General features: G+C 36.8%; 1 long non-coding RNA gene across 2 annotated transcripts in view; it reads right to left on the bottom strand.

Moving 5' to 3' along the window:
- Nucleotides 1-17,822, bottom strand: part of LOC113965323 — a 68,180-nt gene that overhangs the window by 32,296 nt on the left and 18,062 nt on the right. For both annotated transcript variants that reach the window (XR_003533514.1, XR_003533513.1), the window contains exon 2: nt 16,357-16,435. This is a non-coding gene — a long non-coding RNA (uncharacterized LOC113965323). The remainder of the gene's footprint in view (nt 1-16,356; nt 16,436-17,822) is intronic.

Here is a 17,822-nt window from a genome sequence, read left to right as displayed (position 1 = left end):
AAAAGAATGGAAACACGTCAATGCAAAAAAACTCGTTTTCTGGTATTTTAAGAGTCTCTGCAGGTTTCATCAACAGAATCTCAGTGTGGTAAGACTCCATTACTTCAGAAAAGATTTTATCCTTGCATGCAATTTATATAGCTGCTAAATAAGAAGGCAAACAAAGGAATTTGTCAAAAGCCTTGATTTGATATATAGTACTTCCTCTTCTTTCCCTACTTCCAGTGCCATTGCTTTGACTCTGGGTGGTGGTGGTCTATATACATGCCTTATATGAACACTTGTAAGAATCTTCTCTGTACATTTCCATTTTACTTATTATTTTCACGGGTTTTTTATCCATCTCGCTTGCTGTTCACAATGACTGACCATTCACCTTTTGAAATATTGCTGGCATTCTCATTCTGTTCCCTCCAGGCGCTGAAAGTCAAAAAGCCAAGGCTGTGTGGCAGGTGGGCAAGTGCTTCTTGTGCAAATACATTCATTTGCATGTGAATGTGCTCATTTGCACACAAATACTTGCATTCATAGGAATAAAAGGATTCTCCCCATGTGCACCATTTGCGAAAACAAAAACTGGATTCATGAAACTACTCAGAAAAGTCGGGGAGAGGTCAGGTCTCCTGCCATTTTCACTTTGGTAGCATGTTTACAACCTGATAATATACCTCTGAAAAGAATCAAAATTCAGTCTTCAAGTACTGTTGATTTTTAAACGTTTTACTGCAAAAGGTAAGGGTTGTCTTTCCATAGTGTGCATACAGAGCCAGATGGTCTCAATCCTAATGGGGACCACTAGAAAGTACCACGGCATAAAAAAAATTAGGAGGTCAAAAAATTTCTCCTGAGAATTGCTGATATTGAGCAGAAACTCTGAAAGCCTTATACTATTAATTTTTTTAGATCTATAGTAGATAAATTTGTATTAAGCCTGTGGTTTTGTAATACCTTTTACTTGAGATCATCACTATCACATGCACTCCTGCTTCCTTACCTGGCTCACAATTCTGTATACAGGTCACTTTTCTATGAGGAATTGCCAGCCAAATGCAAAGCGTGTCAGGAAACCCAAACAGTAATATGTATCTAAATAATTTGGGTGATGCCATCAGCAAGAGACAGTCATCGTAAGAGATAAGGTCAGCCAATGCTTGATAACAGACTACTGCCAATGCTTTTTAAAATGGTTTGTACATTTTGAATTGCATTTTAGGTGGGATGAGAGGGACTGTTGGAAGAGCGCACTCATTTAAATTTTGGAAGTTTCCTTTATGTAGTAGATGTTGAGCTAACCAAAAAAGTCTTTAAAATTTTTTCTAATATGACTGCTGCTAATGTTTGAGATGAGAAATTGCAGAGCTTGGAATCTTCCACCAGAAATTCCTTTCTGGACACTGAAATGTTTCCTATTACATTCTGATAGTCATGGCTCTGCTCAGATGAAAATGATCTGAAGAAGATTTTGAAGTAAGAAGAGGTGATTTTAGTGTTTCTTAAGACATTTCATCCCAAGACCTTGATTATATTCCAAGGATGGTTTAGAAGACTAAATAGGTTAATGGAAATGATATGTAATTCTGTAGTTCTTGTTTATTTCTGTCATGCAGCACCTAAGACATTCAATTACATTTGTAGGTCTGCACCAAAGATGAGGGCTGAAGATGCTGATACTGCAAGGTTTATTAATTGGCTTCCCATGATTTGCAGTGTGTAATAATATATTTTGAAAACTACTGGTTCAGTACTTGTGGTGGTTTTAGAGTAGTTGGTACAGTACAGTAAGAGTGACCATAGCTATGATACAGTTGCTCCTTTTACATATGCAGATTGTAATGGAGTTCAGTAGAAGTCTGTATCTGAAACTCAAAGGCCCTTGTTAAGGGAGGTTATCCCCCAGAAACAGAGCATCAGGATGGTGACTATAGGGAGGTATTTGGCAGAGGTGATGTTGGCTAGCAGTCTACTGCTACTTCTGGTAAAGAAAGAGCCAATAGCCCATCATGGGGAGAGTGATTTGGTGAGACTGTCCTGAAATCCAGTTAACTTACAAAATTTTCAAAAGTTAAATATTTGCCATGGTCTAAAGCAGAAGCAGGCATGGAAAAAGTTAGATTCTTCTTGTGCCTTGCACCTTCTGAGAGGCACCTGGTAGCAGCATAGAGGAGCTCTAACACTTTTATAAATCGGGCACATTAACCAGATAATTTATAGTCATTACAGTCAATATGTGTTTCAAAAACCCAAGAAAAGAATAGGATGGGGTTATTCCTGGCCAGTGTTTGGAAAGATGAAAAAGAAATAACAGGAAGATGTTTCACAGCTTTTTCAGAACCACAACTCAAAGGAATCATTATAAAGTGAAGAAGTAAAGGCCAGTGTCGCTGTCTTGCACAGAAGGATCTAAAAACTTTTTGTATTTTCTATCTCTGATTTCATTACTCCTAATAACTCGTTTCCTGATGGAAGGTAAAGAGGCACCTGAAATATAGATTTGAGTCCTTTTAGTTAAACCTTTATCTCTTTGTCATAGCGGGTTTTTTTCTTCTGTAGTTTCATTCATCTGCTCTACTGGAACTTTCAGTCGCACAGTGTTAAAATATGGCTGTTCTAAGCTAATATGCATTAACTTTTTAAAACCTGTTTTATACATAACCTATTGTATTAATATAAAACGTTAAGGCCATTTTTTCATTTCCTGGGAATGGCCCATTACATTGTGAGCAATCTACTCTTGCTTTTTTAGAAAAGACTTTGAACTCAATACAAAAGGAAAATATAATCATGTACAACTATAAAGACTGCTTTTTTCCCTTTTGTGCAGTGTAACAGAGGTGGATGAGTAGCATGGTAATGAAGAGATGGACCGTCTTTATTAGCAGGCTCGGTTAAAGGGTTCTTTTCAGAACTTCAACTTTTCTTATCTTCTTAGTTTTCAAAATGACGTCTATTTGGACTCTTTCCTTTTCTTGACTTTCTTTTAAATATGTCTAACAGACTGGCAAAGCCCAGCCAGTTCATCCTTCTTTCCAAAGAAGGCTAGATACAAAGTCTAGTGGTTTCGATGCTTCCATAGAAGATTTCCATATATTTAGAGAAGTATTGCTATTTGCATTGCTTAGGAAATAGTCACGTGTACTGATGTCGCACAGTCATTCTTTAATTTTTCTAAAAACAAACACAACAAACCCCTGGGATGATGTTTTTATACTGTAGTTAAAGGAGGCTAATGATATAGGAAGTTTCTTTGAGTAACAAAATAGGACTAGAAATACCATTTAACCCTCTGCCCTAGAAATTGGTTAATATAGTAGATTTGTAGAGGACTATTTGATGATCTCTCGCCCTCTTCTACAGTGTGCTCCACAACCTTTTTTGATATTTCTCTGCTCCTCCTCCATGCTCCCTATTTTTCTGCTGTTCCTCCTTCTGCTTCAGCATTCTTTGTTATATAGACAGTTCACTTTTAATCTTGCTCAGTTAAGGATTCCACTACAGTAAAAGGAAATTGCCATGTGACTGCAAAAAAATTCAGTCTGGGTGGTAGAACAACTGAAAACTACCTTCCCTACTGCCTTTCTGGTGCAGAGGAAGTATCCCATCATCACTGTGTTGAGCTCTGAGGAAGGAACCTCAAAAATAACAACCAAGAAGCAGGAAGTATTATTTATTATCTGAGGCTGGAAAACTGGAACCTTAGTTTGTTGACTGGTATTTCCTTCTTATAGCATTATAAAGAATATCACAGATATAAAATGTGTATAGTTATGTTACAGTCCCCTGTGAAGGACAATTATTGTTGTATTACTCCGAGTAGAATATTCAGTCCAGGAGAGTTGCTATTTAGCGTGTATATCTTCGGCACACTACTCTGTTAATAGATCTTGGTCTTGAAAGCATATGGCTCTTATAAAAAGACTACAAAGCAAAATGAAAGTATAAATAAGAAATTATGAATTGTGTAGACTGAAGGATACAAATAATGTCATAGCAAAGTTGATTCTGGTTAGATCTCATCTCATGAGCAGCTCAGAATAATGAATATGATTAATTTGTTCAATAGATGATGTGCTCCAGCAAAACCAACTACTTGCTTTCCAAGACTTCCAAGGCACGTACACAGAAATAGTGTGACAAGGTGATTTAAGGCCTTTGTTGTAACAGGTGAAACAGTGAAAATTTGTAGAACTGCGAATCAATAAGAGTTATTTTGATATGAGTCATCTAGAATACGCTTAGAGAAGGAACTTGGACTAGATGATCTCTGGAGGTCCTTTCATCCTCAAGGATTCAGTGATTCTGTGAACCATAATTTTTTTCTGCATATAAACTAAATCAATGGTTATATAGAATTTATATTTCACTATTTACAGGAATTTACCCAGAAAAAACAACTTAAGAATGTGTGTGTATGTATGTACTTCAGCAATAGTATTACGATCCCAGAGAATTATACCCCAAAACTGACATAAATTGCATGTTTATCAAATCAACCATTACAAAGTGATTTACACAGATATGTAAGAATTATTTTAGATGCATATGGAAATCTTCTGTCATCACTGGCAGTAAGTCTAGGTTTAGCTTTTCATCAAAGATTATTTAAGAATTGATTGTTCTATTTACATTAATTGGCTAGAGGTGGATTTAATTAGATAAAAGAATAACAATTAAAACAGTTGTAGTTTCTTTTTTAATTTTAACCCAGAATGGTTACTATAATCTGCTCTTTGTAACATAGACTTATTTTCAGGATGAAAAATATTCCTCCAAAAGAAAATTATTAAATATAAAGGAGACACTTTTGCCAAGTCTACAAACTGCTTAGGTCATCTTCACTGTTTAAAACTCTCTTTAGATATGAGCACCATCTGTAGTTACAATAGCATTTTTTCTGGGAAATTAGTTTTTTTAAATAAAAAACTAAATTTTCTTGGAAACATACCAAATGCTGAATTTTTGGGGCAAATTCTTTTTTTTTTTTTCTAACATTTGAACACCAGGCACATAACTAGAAGTACTTTCTGTTTCCTTTGGGATCTTCAGCTGTATTTGATTGCTTAGAAATATAAAACAGTTCTATACCTGATGATGGTCAAGAAATAACAAGATGTAACTTGTGCATAACTAGCATATGTGATCACAATAGTGTAACAAGTCCTGATGTGGTTATTTTGAACTGCCTACAAGATGTATAAAATCACTTTTCCTTTGCTGCCAGTTCTCACTCTATTCTTCCTTAATTTTAGTCAGTATATTGCTGTATTGAAGGGATTCACTTTTTAGTACAAGTACCTGCCCAGTATGAGGCTTTTCAGGTGATTGTGAAAGCTCCCAAGACCACATTTTTATACTGATATGATCATTTTCATGTAATTTAAAAAGAAACATATACATTTAAATGGGGCTTTTTTGTAAATTTGAGATTATTAGTCTCTCATTGAGACACAGGTGTGTTGCTGAAGGGTTATCTGGAAGGTAAAGCAAAAACTTTTAAATGCTCTGCAAAGAATTCCTATTGTCCTCAAATAGTTGTCATTCACTGGCTGCAGCCCATGCCAGGAAGGTATCAATCTTAATATTTCATTTGATAAGAGAAAATCATAAAGACAATTTGCATCATCTCTGTAAATGCTGTAGTATCTTTTCCAAAGGTTCAATTATATGAAACATTTCTCAGCCTTACTATATTTATTACATCTCTTCTAGATCAAGTGGTATGCATTCTTCTATACAAAAATGAATTTGGAACTTGGAGTTGAGCAAGAAGTGTTGCAACTATCAGGTTATTGTCATACCATGAAGTATGTGAAAACAGCCTTGGCTCAGTCTGCTGATCTGATGAATTGGGCCTGTGCTATCCAAACTTGCAATATAAACTGATGCATTGTGTCTTAGGTCTATTAACTTCCATTTAAAAGCATGAATTCTGTCAGTTCAAGTGAACTTTGTAAGAGCTGTTCGGGTCTAGGCAGCCCATTGGGACAACATGGTTAAGGCATACTGGTTTCTGTAGCATGCAGCCAGCTTCACACCCATCTGCCCTCTGCTCCTTACAGTAAGTATTGATGACATGCTCCTTAGAGTAAGTATTGATGAAATGGTAAGAAAGTCCCCACATACTTTGTACAAGTCTAAACAAGACTGGAAATGGGTATACTGAATATTCAGATGGTAAGCTGCCTGAAAAGAAACTGTAGGGGTACACTCATTTTGCTCAGATAAATGTCAGTGCTTCTGAGAATGTGCACGTCACACACTACAAAATGTTTGGCCTAGCCACACACTCTACAACACTGGGATCTCCTTTCTAGCAACAGAAAAGCTAAAATAGGTATGAACTTCTAAAAAATTACTTTATTCATTATATAAATGTGTCATCATACAGTATGTCATAATTTAGTCATCATACAATAGTGTTGGTCTTTGCAATCTCATGCATATCCCATTACTTTACCAGAAGAAAACTCATGTCCCTAACTGTGCGTGCAGACTTCCTGTCATTAATCTTTCCCATGTCTTTACGGCAAAGAAAAGCATCAGGTTGGGTTGAAGGACTAGGACATGGCTGACTGGTGATGATACAGCAACCAGCCCTTTTATAGGAACAGCAATTGAGATTTTGGCTGAACAGAACACAGCAAAGGTTCAACAATACATTGCATTTTAACCAGGAAGATGATTCACCATCCTCCAAACAAATATGACTCTCCTTTCAGCACCACATCAGTGCTGCCTGAAGGCATTGGACCCTGGTGCTCAGACTCTGGACGAAGAGGTAAAAGGGACCCCGTGACAGTACGTTTTCATCAGATGGTGGATGTACCCCAAGCACAGCTTGTGTGCTGTGCAGCTGACCAGGCTTGCTCAGCAAATCTGTTCCAATAATCTGCTCATGTCCGTGCAAAGACCTCAAATTTTACTTCTCTCTGAAACGTTAAGTTTAAATTTCGAACATCTATTATCAATAAGCTGAGTAAAGAGACAAAATGCAAAGCAAAATGTTTAGATTTCCAAATGAGAGGAGTTGAAAATCTGTGACTGTGTAGCTTTTTGAAGCTTAGCAAACAAGTAATCTGGAGGTATAAAAAATAGGAAGATAGATTTGCTTTCAATTACTAATTCTGCCAATTCAAGATTAGAGCAGAGATGAAACAGAAGTACCACAGATTTAGAACCTAACTTTGAAACTGATGAATTACATTTTAGATGCAACACATAAATAAATTGAATCATTCACTAGTACAAGACATCTGCAAAACCAATAGATGAGCAGGACTGAACAACAGAATAATTAATTTTTAAAGGATATTAAGAAAAGCCATGAATATTTTGGACAAGATAAAAAAAATGGCATTGTAAATATTAACTGATTGAACCAGAAAGAAAATATCTAGAATCAGGTACTTTATTATAGTCCTCAGTAGCATTTAGTTGCATTTTCTCTGAAATACCTAGTACTTGCTGCTGTCAGTGGCTGAACAATGTGCTGGGCAAAGCAATGATTTGATTAAGGGTGACAAATATGACCTTTCTGTTCCAGAAGAAACAGACTAATTCCTGCATCCTATTTTGTCATTTTCCTTTGAGACTATTGACAAAGGTTATTCCTTCTGGCAAATTTCTTTTTAATGATTGTTTAGAGTTCAATAACTTAGAAGGAAACGCATTGACTGTATATTTCTCTTCAGCCACACATGGGCCTTCTCATGCACTGCAGATGAAAATGGTTACTACCCAGACTAATGTTGGCTTCATGACACACTGGTGTGTTTCAGGCCCTTCTGGCAATTCCCAAGGAACATGGCCCTTTACGGAGGGACTGTTCAATCTGTGGGGAGGGCATGGGAGGGGCTGAGATGAATCAGACACAGGTAGTTGAACTGCCACATTCATGCATAACACTTCATGGCTTTTTGGGGTTGAGAAAAACAGCAAGACTTTTCAGATAGTGACTTGTTTCATTTTCTTTATCTCAGTTATAGTGGTATCCAAATATGGAAATAAGGTTAAATTTGGCTCAGCTTCTGAAAAACCGAGTTTGAACTTATGCTTTAAAGTGCAGCTGCAGTGTTGCTGTGAAATATGCTGCTAAAACTGTATATCTAGATTGAAGGAAAGAAAGTATTTTAGAATTTAGTAAAAGATAAAGCTGCTGGCTGAAGGGTGACAGGTTGCTGTAGCAGCATTTTTTCGTGCTAAGCTTTTGCTTGCTCTGTTAAATAGTCTGGTTATAGTCTTTTAAATAAATTCAGAAATATTTCATTTGAAATATAGGCTTAGGTAAGCCATGGACTTAATCACTATAATGATAGGATTTGCAACTCATTTGTATTTTCATCCTTAGCTGAATGTAATACTATTTTATGACACTCAAACACTTGTAATAAAATCATTTATAGCTAATAAAGAAACCACTGGCTTATTTTTATGGAAAGTATGTACAAAGCTTGTGTAATGTTGAACATTAGAGACAGTAAAAAAAACAGAAAAAAATTAATATAATGTGTTATTTTTCTTCCCATTCTTAACCCTTATTCAAGGAGTTAAGTTATTCTAGTCCATATAGGGTAATTGCAAAGCCTGGATTAATGCTCTGGATTTATTGCTCTTTCAGTACGAAGTCTACTTCGAATGGTATTACATTATACATTTAATAGCACCTTTTTTTTTTCCCCTGATGCTTGTGCAGTATTCTTTACCACTCTAATTGTTGGACAAAAGTTAATGTGACTGTGTAAGCTCAGCTTGAAGTTTTAGATCCCCAGAATTCTGGAGGGACAGAAATCCTGTTCTCATTGTTGACTATTGAGCAAAATGTGCTCCATCCCATACACATACCAAAACAGATATGAATATAACTGGAAAGTAGTATTGCTGGTTTTATTTACTGGTGTGTTGATTCTTACTGTGAGTTTCTGGTTTTAACGAGGAAGTTGGGAACTAGTTTGTGTGAAGAGTAGAAATATTTTGGCTTTTACTGCTTCTTCTTGTAAAGAACAACAGAAAACACCCGGCTCTCAAAACAGTTCAGTGTGTTGCTTATGTGAGGTATTGTACTGCTGTCAAGCTCAGACAGGAATTGTCTCACCTTTCTTTCTTTTCCTCTTTCCTGTAGCTTATATATGCCATCTGAGCTGAATTACCAAAAATATGTAAAGTATTTTAAAATTTGAGTAGAAATTATAGAAATTGTCTTTCCTTTGGAAAAACACCTTCTTTAGCATGACTGTAATAAAAAGACATGTTAAAGGTAGCCATTTCTTATGGTGCATTTAGACAAGGATTCTTCATGCTGTATTTGGAGATCACTGATTATCAGCAGAGCTATTCATGATAATGAATATTGTGATATGTGTACAAATATGTGAATATTGTGATATGTGTAGAGAAAAACACTTATATCTTTGTAATTAACTTATAAAGCATTTAAACACATCTTTTGTGCTTAGTAATTTCCTCAGCCTCATCATTAGTACATGTGTCAATGAAGACCTGAACAGTATTAATATTTTGATATTCTATCTGCATGTATGTAAGCAGTGTTTTGTGAGTGGGAAGAGAAGTTAAAGCTGGTGTAGTTAGTATTTAGAGTTCCTGTTTTCTTTTATACACCCACACAACAGGAAATGTTCCACAACTTTAAAAGCACATCTGAGGTCAAGAAAAAGTTTGTTTTATTGTTGTTTTGTTCTACTTCCAACAGTTTTATATTATCACTGTTTGATTTAAAATTGTATTTTGGAAGAGAAGGAGTACTGTTCTTGAATTTTTTTTAATTGTTGTTCTCTTTATCAATCAAGCTTACTGGAAGTAGGGAAAAGCCTAATGAATTAATAAAAAAAAGAGAATAGGAAAGAAAAAAAGAATAGCTATGGGCCATGCTGATATCATGAAGCTTCTAGTAGCCCTCAATTTGTGCACATATTGTAAATAATTGAAGTACTAGGAAATCAGTAGGCAATAATACTTATAAGGCATTAAAGCATAAATTTAATTGTTGATCCAGTTTTAAATCACTGAGTTATTTATTTCATAAGAAAAGTTTTTATTTGCTTGTTATAATAATATATAACTACTTTATATAAATATAATTTGAGAGACATAAATGTCAGTAATGTGACCTATCGCCTCTACAAAGCAAATCGAAAAGATCCATTTGAGAACCTTGTATTTGAGTGATTAAACAAAATGCAATTATCAGAGACTGAAGCCTAAACTGTGTAAAAACTTGCACTGAAAGGCACTAATACAAACCGAATGTGAACAGAACAAGAATCTGTCCATTCACACACTGTACACTCGGGAAATTTCACAACTTATGAGGGAGGCTCATGTCTTATGCTACCCCTCCTCCCAACAAATCATGGGCCCGTAGATCTGGTAGGAACTTCTAGAAGTCACCTAGCCCATTGTCCTGCCATACATGGGTTCAGTGATGGTTCTATCATTCCTGATTTCTTTATTAATTATTTATTTTTTATTTTTCATTAATTCTTTATTTCTTCATTTCCTTATTTCTTCCTAAAAAATTTCATAACAGACAACGTTCAATCTCTTTAGGCCAACTATTCCAGTCTTCCAGTACATTTGCAGTTAGATTTCTCCCCCCACTCCCAAATTTTCTTCCACTTCATTACTTCTTGCCCTGTGCAAGGTAGACAGGGAAAACACTTAATATTATTCTCCTCTTTACAAAGTCCTTTTATATCCTTTAAGACTGTTACCATGTTGCCTCTAGTCCTCTCACACTGAAACCATCCTGAAATACAGTGCCCAAAATTGGACACAGTGCTTTAGCTGTGGCCTAAGCAATGCATAGCAGAGCAGAGGAATTATTTCTCGCGCCCTGTATGTTATTCTCCTATTTATGCATTTCAAGATCATGTTACTGTTTTGCTTTTTTTGCTTGTTGAAAGCTTTCCTTTTTTGTTTTGCTACAGTGTGCTCAGATGTAGAAAGATTTTTTTTCTAATGCAAGCTAGATGTTGTAGCTAGATGTTCCCAGGACAAATGTCAGTTATTTTTAAAATATGTCAAAACCAAATTCTGACTCTAATTTTAACCTTCTACATGCTGATTGTGAGCAGCACTACATGACTTGCCAAAGATTCCAGCTGCCTTTTTTCTGTCATATTCCAAGCAATGCAAACACACAAAATATTCTGATCTGGCAGCCAGAGCCTGAATGCCGAAGTGTAGAACAAAGTGCATTATAGTTATTTATTGTAAAGATTAGCTGTGCACAGGCATATATTTATACACTTTCACATAGGCTTTTGCACACACAAACACTTTTTCTGTATTCCATACAATGGAATAAGAAAAGCAGAGTAAATGCAAAAGTGCTGGAGCTTGGCTGGTCTATCTTATGCTACCCTGCTTGGTCTTCATTTTCCATTTGTTTTGGTGGAATCGGCTCAGTGCCTTTTACTTTAAGCAGGAATTCAACACTACATATTTTGTTGAGTCAGAAATAAATCTGAATTTTAAAGTCTTTGAACTCTAACCCCTCAGTTGGATAGCGCTAAGAAATTTTGACTAAGTGTCATTAGTATAGGGTGCCATCCATGTTGGAACTGTTTTTCAGAATGTTTTTATATCATATGCCCCTTAGAGTTTTCCTTGACCTGTATTTCAGAAGAAAAAGTATTTCTTTGTTTAAAAAAAAATCAAACTGTTACTGATTTTCAAATTATAAAGTGATGGTTATACAAAATTTAAGTACCATAAGCCTTGTCAACAGATTTAATTGTATCATTTCCATATGAATAAAATGCGATGGATGTGGCTCAAAAGTTGATTCAGACTCAAAGAGAACTGCCTCACAGGCAGTTGAGTCTTACAGCTCTTCCTCAAGTTGATGGAAAAAGTTGTGTGTATCCACATAGAGACTGCTAAATTTCTGTACTGTATACATAGACTTTAGTATCTATGTGGGCCTTTTGAAATCAAGTGGACTGCAGAAAGAGACTTGTTTGGAGAAGATTGTCGTAGCAGGGATTTACCCATATTATCTATATATATCTATGTATCTATGTATGTATGTGTGTATATATATGTCTGTGTGTGTGTATTTATGTGTATACGTATATATATACGTATAAAGGCTAGCCTTCACTAGGTGTTACAAAGGAAGATGTTATTTCTTTTCAAGAATTTCCTAATAATCTTTATGTGCAAACTTTCTGATAGATCAAAACTCACTTGTGATGAACTAATCATATGGTACTTTGCAATGTCAAACACTTTTAACACAATGCATTTTCAAGTATTTCTGCAAGCACAGAATGGAGTATCTGTGGTTTTGGCATTTAGTAGTAGTGATCTGGATCTATATGATGGGAGTGCATTACTTTAAAAGAAATCTGGATAACTGCTGATAAAAATGTTCTCCGAGGAAGGAACGCAAAGACAGCTTCAAGAGGGCTTAGAAATCTATTTGGCTTTTCTGCTGGGAGACTTGGCTGCCCATCAGTCTCTCTTTTATACTTCTCGTTCTGAGTAATGTGTTCACTTCTAGTCATGTAAAAACAACTCCCTTTGTACATTTCCATGAGATCAGTACAGATGCATTCTTATAGTTCAGTGAAGTTTGTTTGACAGTCTGCTAAAATTGTAATTGCTGAATCATCACTGCCTGTCCATTGTGAGTAAATCCCTCTTACCTTTTGAACAACATGACTCATTTTGAAGGATACAAAAGGTATTCATTATTGTTATCTCTTCTTGGCCCAAGTAGCTGCCCACATTTTGAGATCACACAAACTGCTTCTGTTGGAAAAGAAGCTCATGATAAGAGCTCCCTGTACAGAGCTGCATTGAAGAATGTTTGAAGATCTTATTTTGTGCTTATAGGAGGATCTAAATAACAACAAATTCTTTTCCTGTGCCATCACCAGGTTTCAGCACAAAATGTTTGGAAGTTTTTCTAATAATCATTTTCCTAGAGCTATTTTGGGTTACATTTCATGTTTTCTTATTATTTTTTGCTATTTCTCGTGTTTCTCTTCTTTCTACTTTATATAAAAGTAGATGGATATTACCCAAAATCACCTCTTTCCAGTTCATTTCAAATCATTGCAGTCTCATGTAGAGTGATTACACATGTTTGCACAGTTAATTGAAGCCTCTCTTATTTAGTTTATCTACAAGACATTTGTTTCAATAGCCTATTTGAACTTGACCCATGCAAATACTATTCTGTATCAGCTTGGAAGAAAAGAGCATGGTGTCTGTGACTTTCACCTGGACCAGCTTAGATTTAATATTACGAAAATTGAGTCTCTTTTCCTTTTATTTTAGATGCTCCGTCTTCTCCCCTCATCCAGACCAGCAACCTTGCTATCATATCTTTTTGTCCTATGCCCAGGTTACAGATTTGTCTGACAAGTCTATGAATTTTCTCTTTTCTGTGCACTGATCACCTTGTCTGTATAATCCTTACAAAATGTACTTTTGAAAGCATATCAGTTCTGGACTCCAAAAAAAGTAAGTGTGGAAAGGAGGAAAATAATGCTCCTGTGATGCTGCTTCTTCAAGTAATATGGAGTATACAATGCTTCACCTGAGTTAATGAGTTCTGTACTTCACACTGCTCAAATTACAAGATGGGGGAAGTCACGTCAGGCCAAAGGTGAGAACCAAATACCTGCAAACGCAAAGGAGGTTGTGCAGATTTGACTGGTCAAGCTCTCTCCTCTATGTCTATTCTGGTAGAATCAACCAGATGACCTGTGCATAAGCCTAGTTTCACTGTCATATGGCTGGCTGATGAACACATGCACCAAGCGTTAAAATATTAGTTTTCTGTGGTATCCTGAGATGAGAAACTGCTTTCTGTACCCTGGGCCTCTTGAGAACCAATCTCCAGACAGCTTTCTCTTATTCCCTGTATTATGTGTCACAGTTTCTTCCCTCCAGTTTTTCACTTGTACCATGACTCACCTCTTTTATTTTCCTTTCTCCTCTCTCTTCCCCCTGCTTAGATCTCAGCTGAGTAGTAAACAAGTGGCTTAACTACCTCCACCTATGGTCTGGCCCTATCTCCTCCCTAAGCCCCCTCTAAGCTTTAATTACCGTCACAATCTTTGTCTCTATCATAAATAATCTGTAAAGCATCCCATTCATCTCTCACTCTTTCCTTCTTACCCTGTATCACACAACTCTCACCAGCATATGAGTACTTCAGTTCTCTGCCCCACTTGCCTTCAATTTCACTTACCAGGAGGCAGGAAGGTGGTCTAAAGAGGGCTAAGTTTGGATACCCTTGCTTTTATTCCCCAGTGGGCTGGAAGACCAGGACTCAATTGTGAGAATCACAAGGCAGAGGAATACACAGTATTCCTATTGCAAGATGAAACTGTTTGGCCAGACAGTGGTGGTTTCCTCTCGTGTTTCAGGCCATGACTCAGACTAAGCCAGAATTGCAGAATATGTGATGGAAATTGCAAATTGGATGGCTACATGCCAGTTAAATCTGTAAATTGGCCAGTAAGAGTGCCCCACCTGTCTAAGGAGATGATATATTCTTTGCAAGGATCTTCTGTGTTTTGTATGATGGTGAGAACCAGGCAGAATCAGAAAAAAATGAAATTTATGCTTTTTTAAACAGCCACTAAACCACAGCTTTCTGGAACTGTTGGTGTCCTGCTGTACAGCTGTAGGTACTACTTTTCAGACAGAAAAAAACCCTAATATAAGAAAGTGGATGTTAAAACCCACATAAAATGTTGTTGATCACTCTGTTTTTTTCCTTGCATTCCTAGCACAGTAGCCTATCATTCTAGAATAGGTAAATTCCATTGCCAGTGGAAATTTCACACGAGGAAGGATTTCGTAACAGTGGGTTTTGCAAGGCACATTTGTAGCAAACAAATGCCAACCATTCCTCTTCTCTACTGCAGGGTAATTGTGTTACAGTGAAAGGCTTTTAACTACGAATCTGACTGAATTGCTCAAAACCCCCAGGAGACATTCCTGGAACATGAATTTCAGTCTGGCATGCTGAACGCACTGTTCCTGCAGCTGCTGCTATCGCTGACCAGATACTCTGTAGGAGGAGAGCACTTCAAGACAGTGGTGGCAAGGCAATCCTGAGAGAGTGTGGGAGAGAATAGTGCTGCTTCAGAGCATGAAATAGCATTGACTAAAAGCTTCAGCATAGATTTTAGAAGTGTTATAAGAAGTAGCAATTTCATATACAAAACACCCATCTCTATAATGAGTCACTGACTGTCATTCTGCTGACCACAGCCTTCTAAGTACTTCACTGTTTGGTTAATCTGAGAAATGTAATAAAAAAGGAAGCACTTTCTAATTTTTCGGGTTACTTTCAAACCCCAAATAAATTAAATTCTGTCGTGTACTATACTACTTATAGCAATGATCAACTGTGTATCAAGGATTGCCCTTTCTCAACAGTGTCTGGTTCATATATTTATTTAATGAACATAAGCACGTAAAGGTGCTTATTATGGAGTAGCTGTCATAATTTTGATTTATACTTATGAAAGCATGGTGTTGGCACTAAGCTCCTGGAACCTTTTTCTTTTCATCTTGATGCCCTGCCCAAAAGAAATTAAGAGGCCTTGTTGCAGTTCTAATTTTCTTCTGGAAAACAATACAGAAACACACTTCAAATAATATTATTCTCTTACCCTAAACAGCTGAGTACATAAGGAAAGGACACAAGACTTAAAGAGTCCTTCTATAGATACTGTCTCTTATCAGTTTTTTATCTGATATCAATTACTAAACTTTGTGTTCCCAAACTGAACTCACTCTTTAGAAAGAGCATTTTAAATGCTCTCAGCTCTATTTAGGAAGACCTATGCTGCTCAGAACCCTCTTCTCCCTTCCCGGGGCTGACCACTTTCTGAGCAAGGGAAGAGCCTTTACAAGAACCAGTCCTAGCACACAGCTCTTTAGGTAGTAAAACAGAGCAAGCTGAGAACAGTGTTTTAATTTCTCATTGTATCATCTGTGTACCGGCATGTTTCTGTGAGTAATCTTTTTATTTCTGTTCAGGAAGAAGTAGGTGCAAACCTAAACAAAGCAATAGGAGACAGGATACTTCTAACAAAGTGACTCATTTCTTTTTGGCCAGTGGATTGAGATGAAAAACAAAAGATTTCCGAAGCTGTATGACACACACAACCAATATTCTCCTTCTCTAACGGTATTTCAAAAAACAGTAATGCATGAGAAAATCCCTAAAACTGTTCAACAGCATCTTTCAAAAATGTAAGTGCACAGAGGGCTGAATTTTGTTCTGATAAGCAAAATATTCTAATGCACAGGATTTTAGAGTTGTGCCAGAAGATAAATGGATGGGCAGGGGCAGTGTCAGACACTTACCCATCGTTGCAAGGTCACAAAGTCCTAGAGGATGTAAGAGTTCATCCATGCTCACAGAGTTCATCTGTGCCACAACAGCCTGAAAGAGAGAAAATGGGCAAAGTGACAGGTTTGTTATGGAAGTCCATAACAAAAGTATTTGAAATCTAGGATAACAAGGGGCCAGGCTATAGGGCCAGGGACATGGGAAATACTCTGAATGAAGGAAACTCACGACACTTCTGTGAAATATATTCTTTATGGCTAGACCAGGATCAAGCACATTCTCAACAGCTTTTGGGGGGCTGTCATAAATGTACTGGGCTTTGTTCTGGTGCTGTAACTCAGGGAGGCCTCCCATCATATACTTGCAAGGAAGTATAAAGGCACTCAAATATGCAAGTAGTCCATTAAGGCATTTTTATTTTGTCATTTCCTCTGAGAACAAAAATCGTACTCTATTGGCCGTTTATTTTAAAGGATCCTTCAAGAACACACCATAAGTCCTATGAAGAGCTGCTTTTGTCCATTCAGATTTGGAATCTTTCAGATTTGTATGGTAAACAGCTGTCATTACTGGGGTATTGGATGTGATCTCAGTGTGTGCATTGTAACTGCATCCTCATGCAACTCAGCAGTGAGAGACCAGAGTCAAAAAGTAGCATTAGGTTGTCCAAACAGATCTCAAAGCTGGAGGATAGCGATTTCAGATCATGTGAAATTTTGCGGTCTATACTTGCCAGGTATATACAAGCTGTAAATGTTTTCAGATCCCACATAGTAAGAGCTCCAGATTGGAAAAAAAAAAATCTGCTCAGGGCTTAACACCTAGAAGGCATTTGGCTTTAAAAGTTAGATTTTGAAAAGAAGCAGGAACTTCTGAAACTCATTATTGTTTGGCCTGATAGACAACAAAAGCTGAAAAAATATTTTCCTACATTTCCCTTGCTCTCTTTCAATATGGGGTCAAGCTCTATCAGGAAATCTGCCAGATCTCACGTTTCTTCTGCATTCAAGCCTAGTAGAAGTGATACCTACTTTTCTCAAGTCTGTTGAATGACACAGGTACAGGTTGTAGGCATAAAGCACATTTTGGCTCATGGGATTGTATCTAAGCTAAATGTTGCTCTTGGTTGAGGTGGGAGAAAGAGAGCCTTTATTGGCCTGAAAACAGCCTCCAAAAAGCTGCTGGACTGCAACCAAGGAGGAGGATGACAGCCTGAGGAGAACACTAGGCTTATAATTCTTTTATTTCTCATTTGTGCTGTTTACAATTCTGAGAGCTCCTTGTCTTGTCATCAAGTCTCTTACCAAGCTCAGCCAAGAAGCAGCCTATTTAGTTTGCTTTTGTTGAAGCTCCTTTTGCCTATAGCTATAAAATTTGGGGGTGTTAGCTCATAAAGGTAGATCTTAACTCTTCAGAAACCATCATGTTAGGTACCTGTCTTACAGATGTACAATGTCAAGGATAAAAAGAGCATAGATAA

Source organism: Neopelma chrysocephalum, unplaced genomic scaffold (genome assembly GCF_003984885.1).
Source record: "Neopelma chrysocephalum unplaced genomic scaffold, ASM398488v2 Primary Assembly neopelma1_44, whole genome shotgun sequence".
NCBI classification, from domain to species: domain Eukaryota; kingdom Metazoa; phylum Chordata; class Aves; order Passeriformes; family Pipridae; genus Neopelma; species Neopelma chrysocephalum.
The sequence above is the reverse complement of the archived record's forward strand: the minus strand, read 5'-3'. Positions and strand labels throughout refer to the sequence as shown.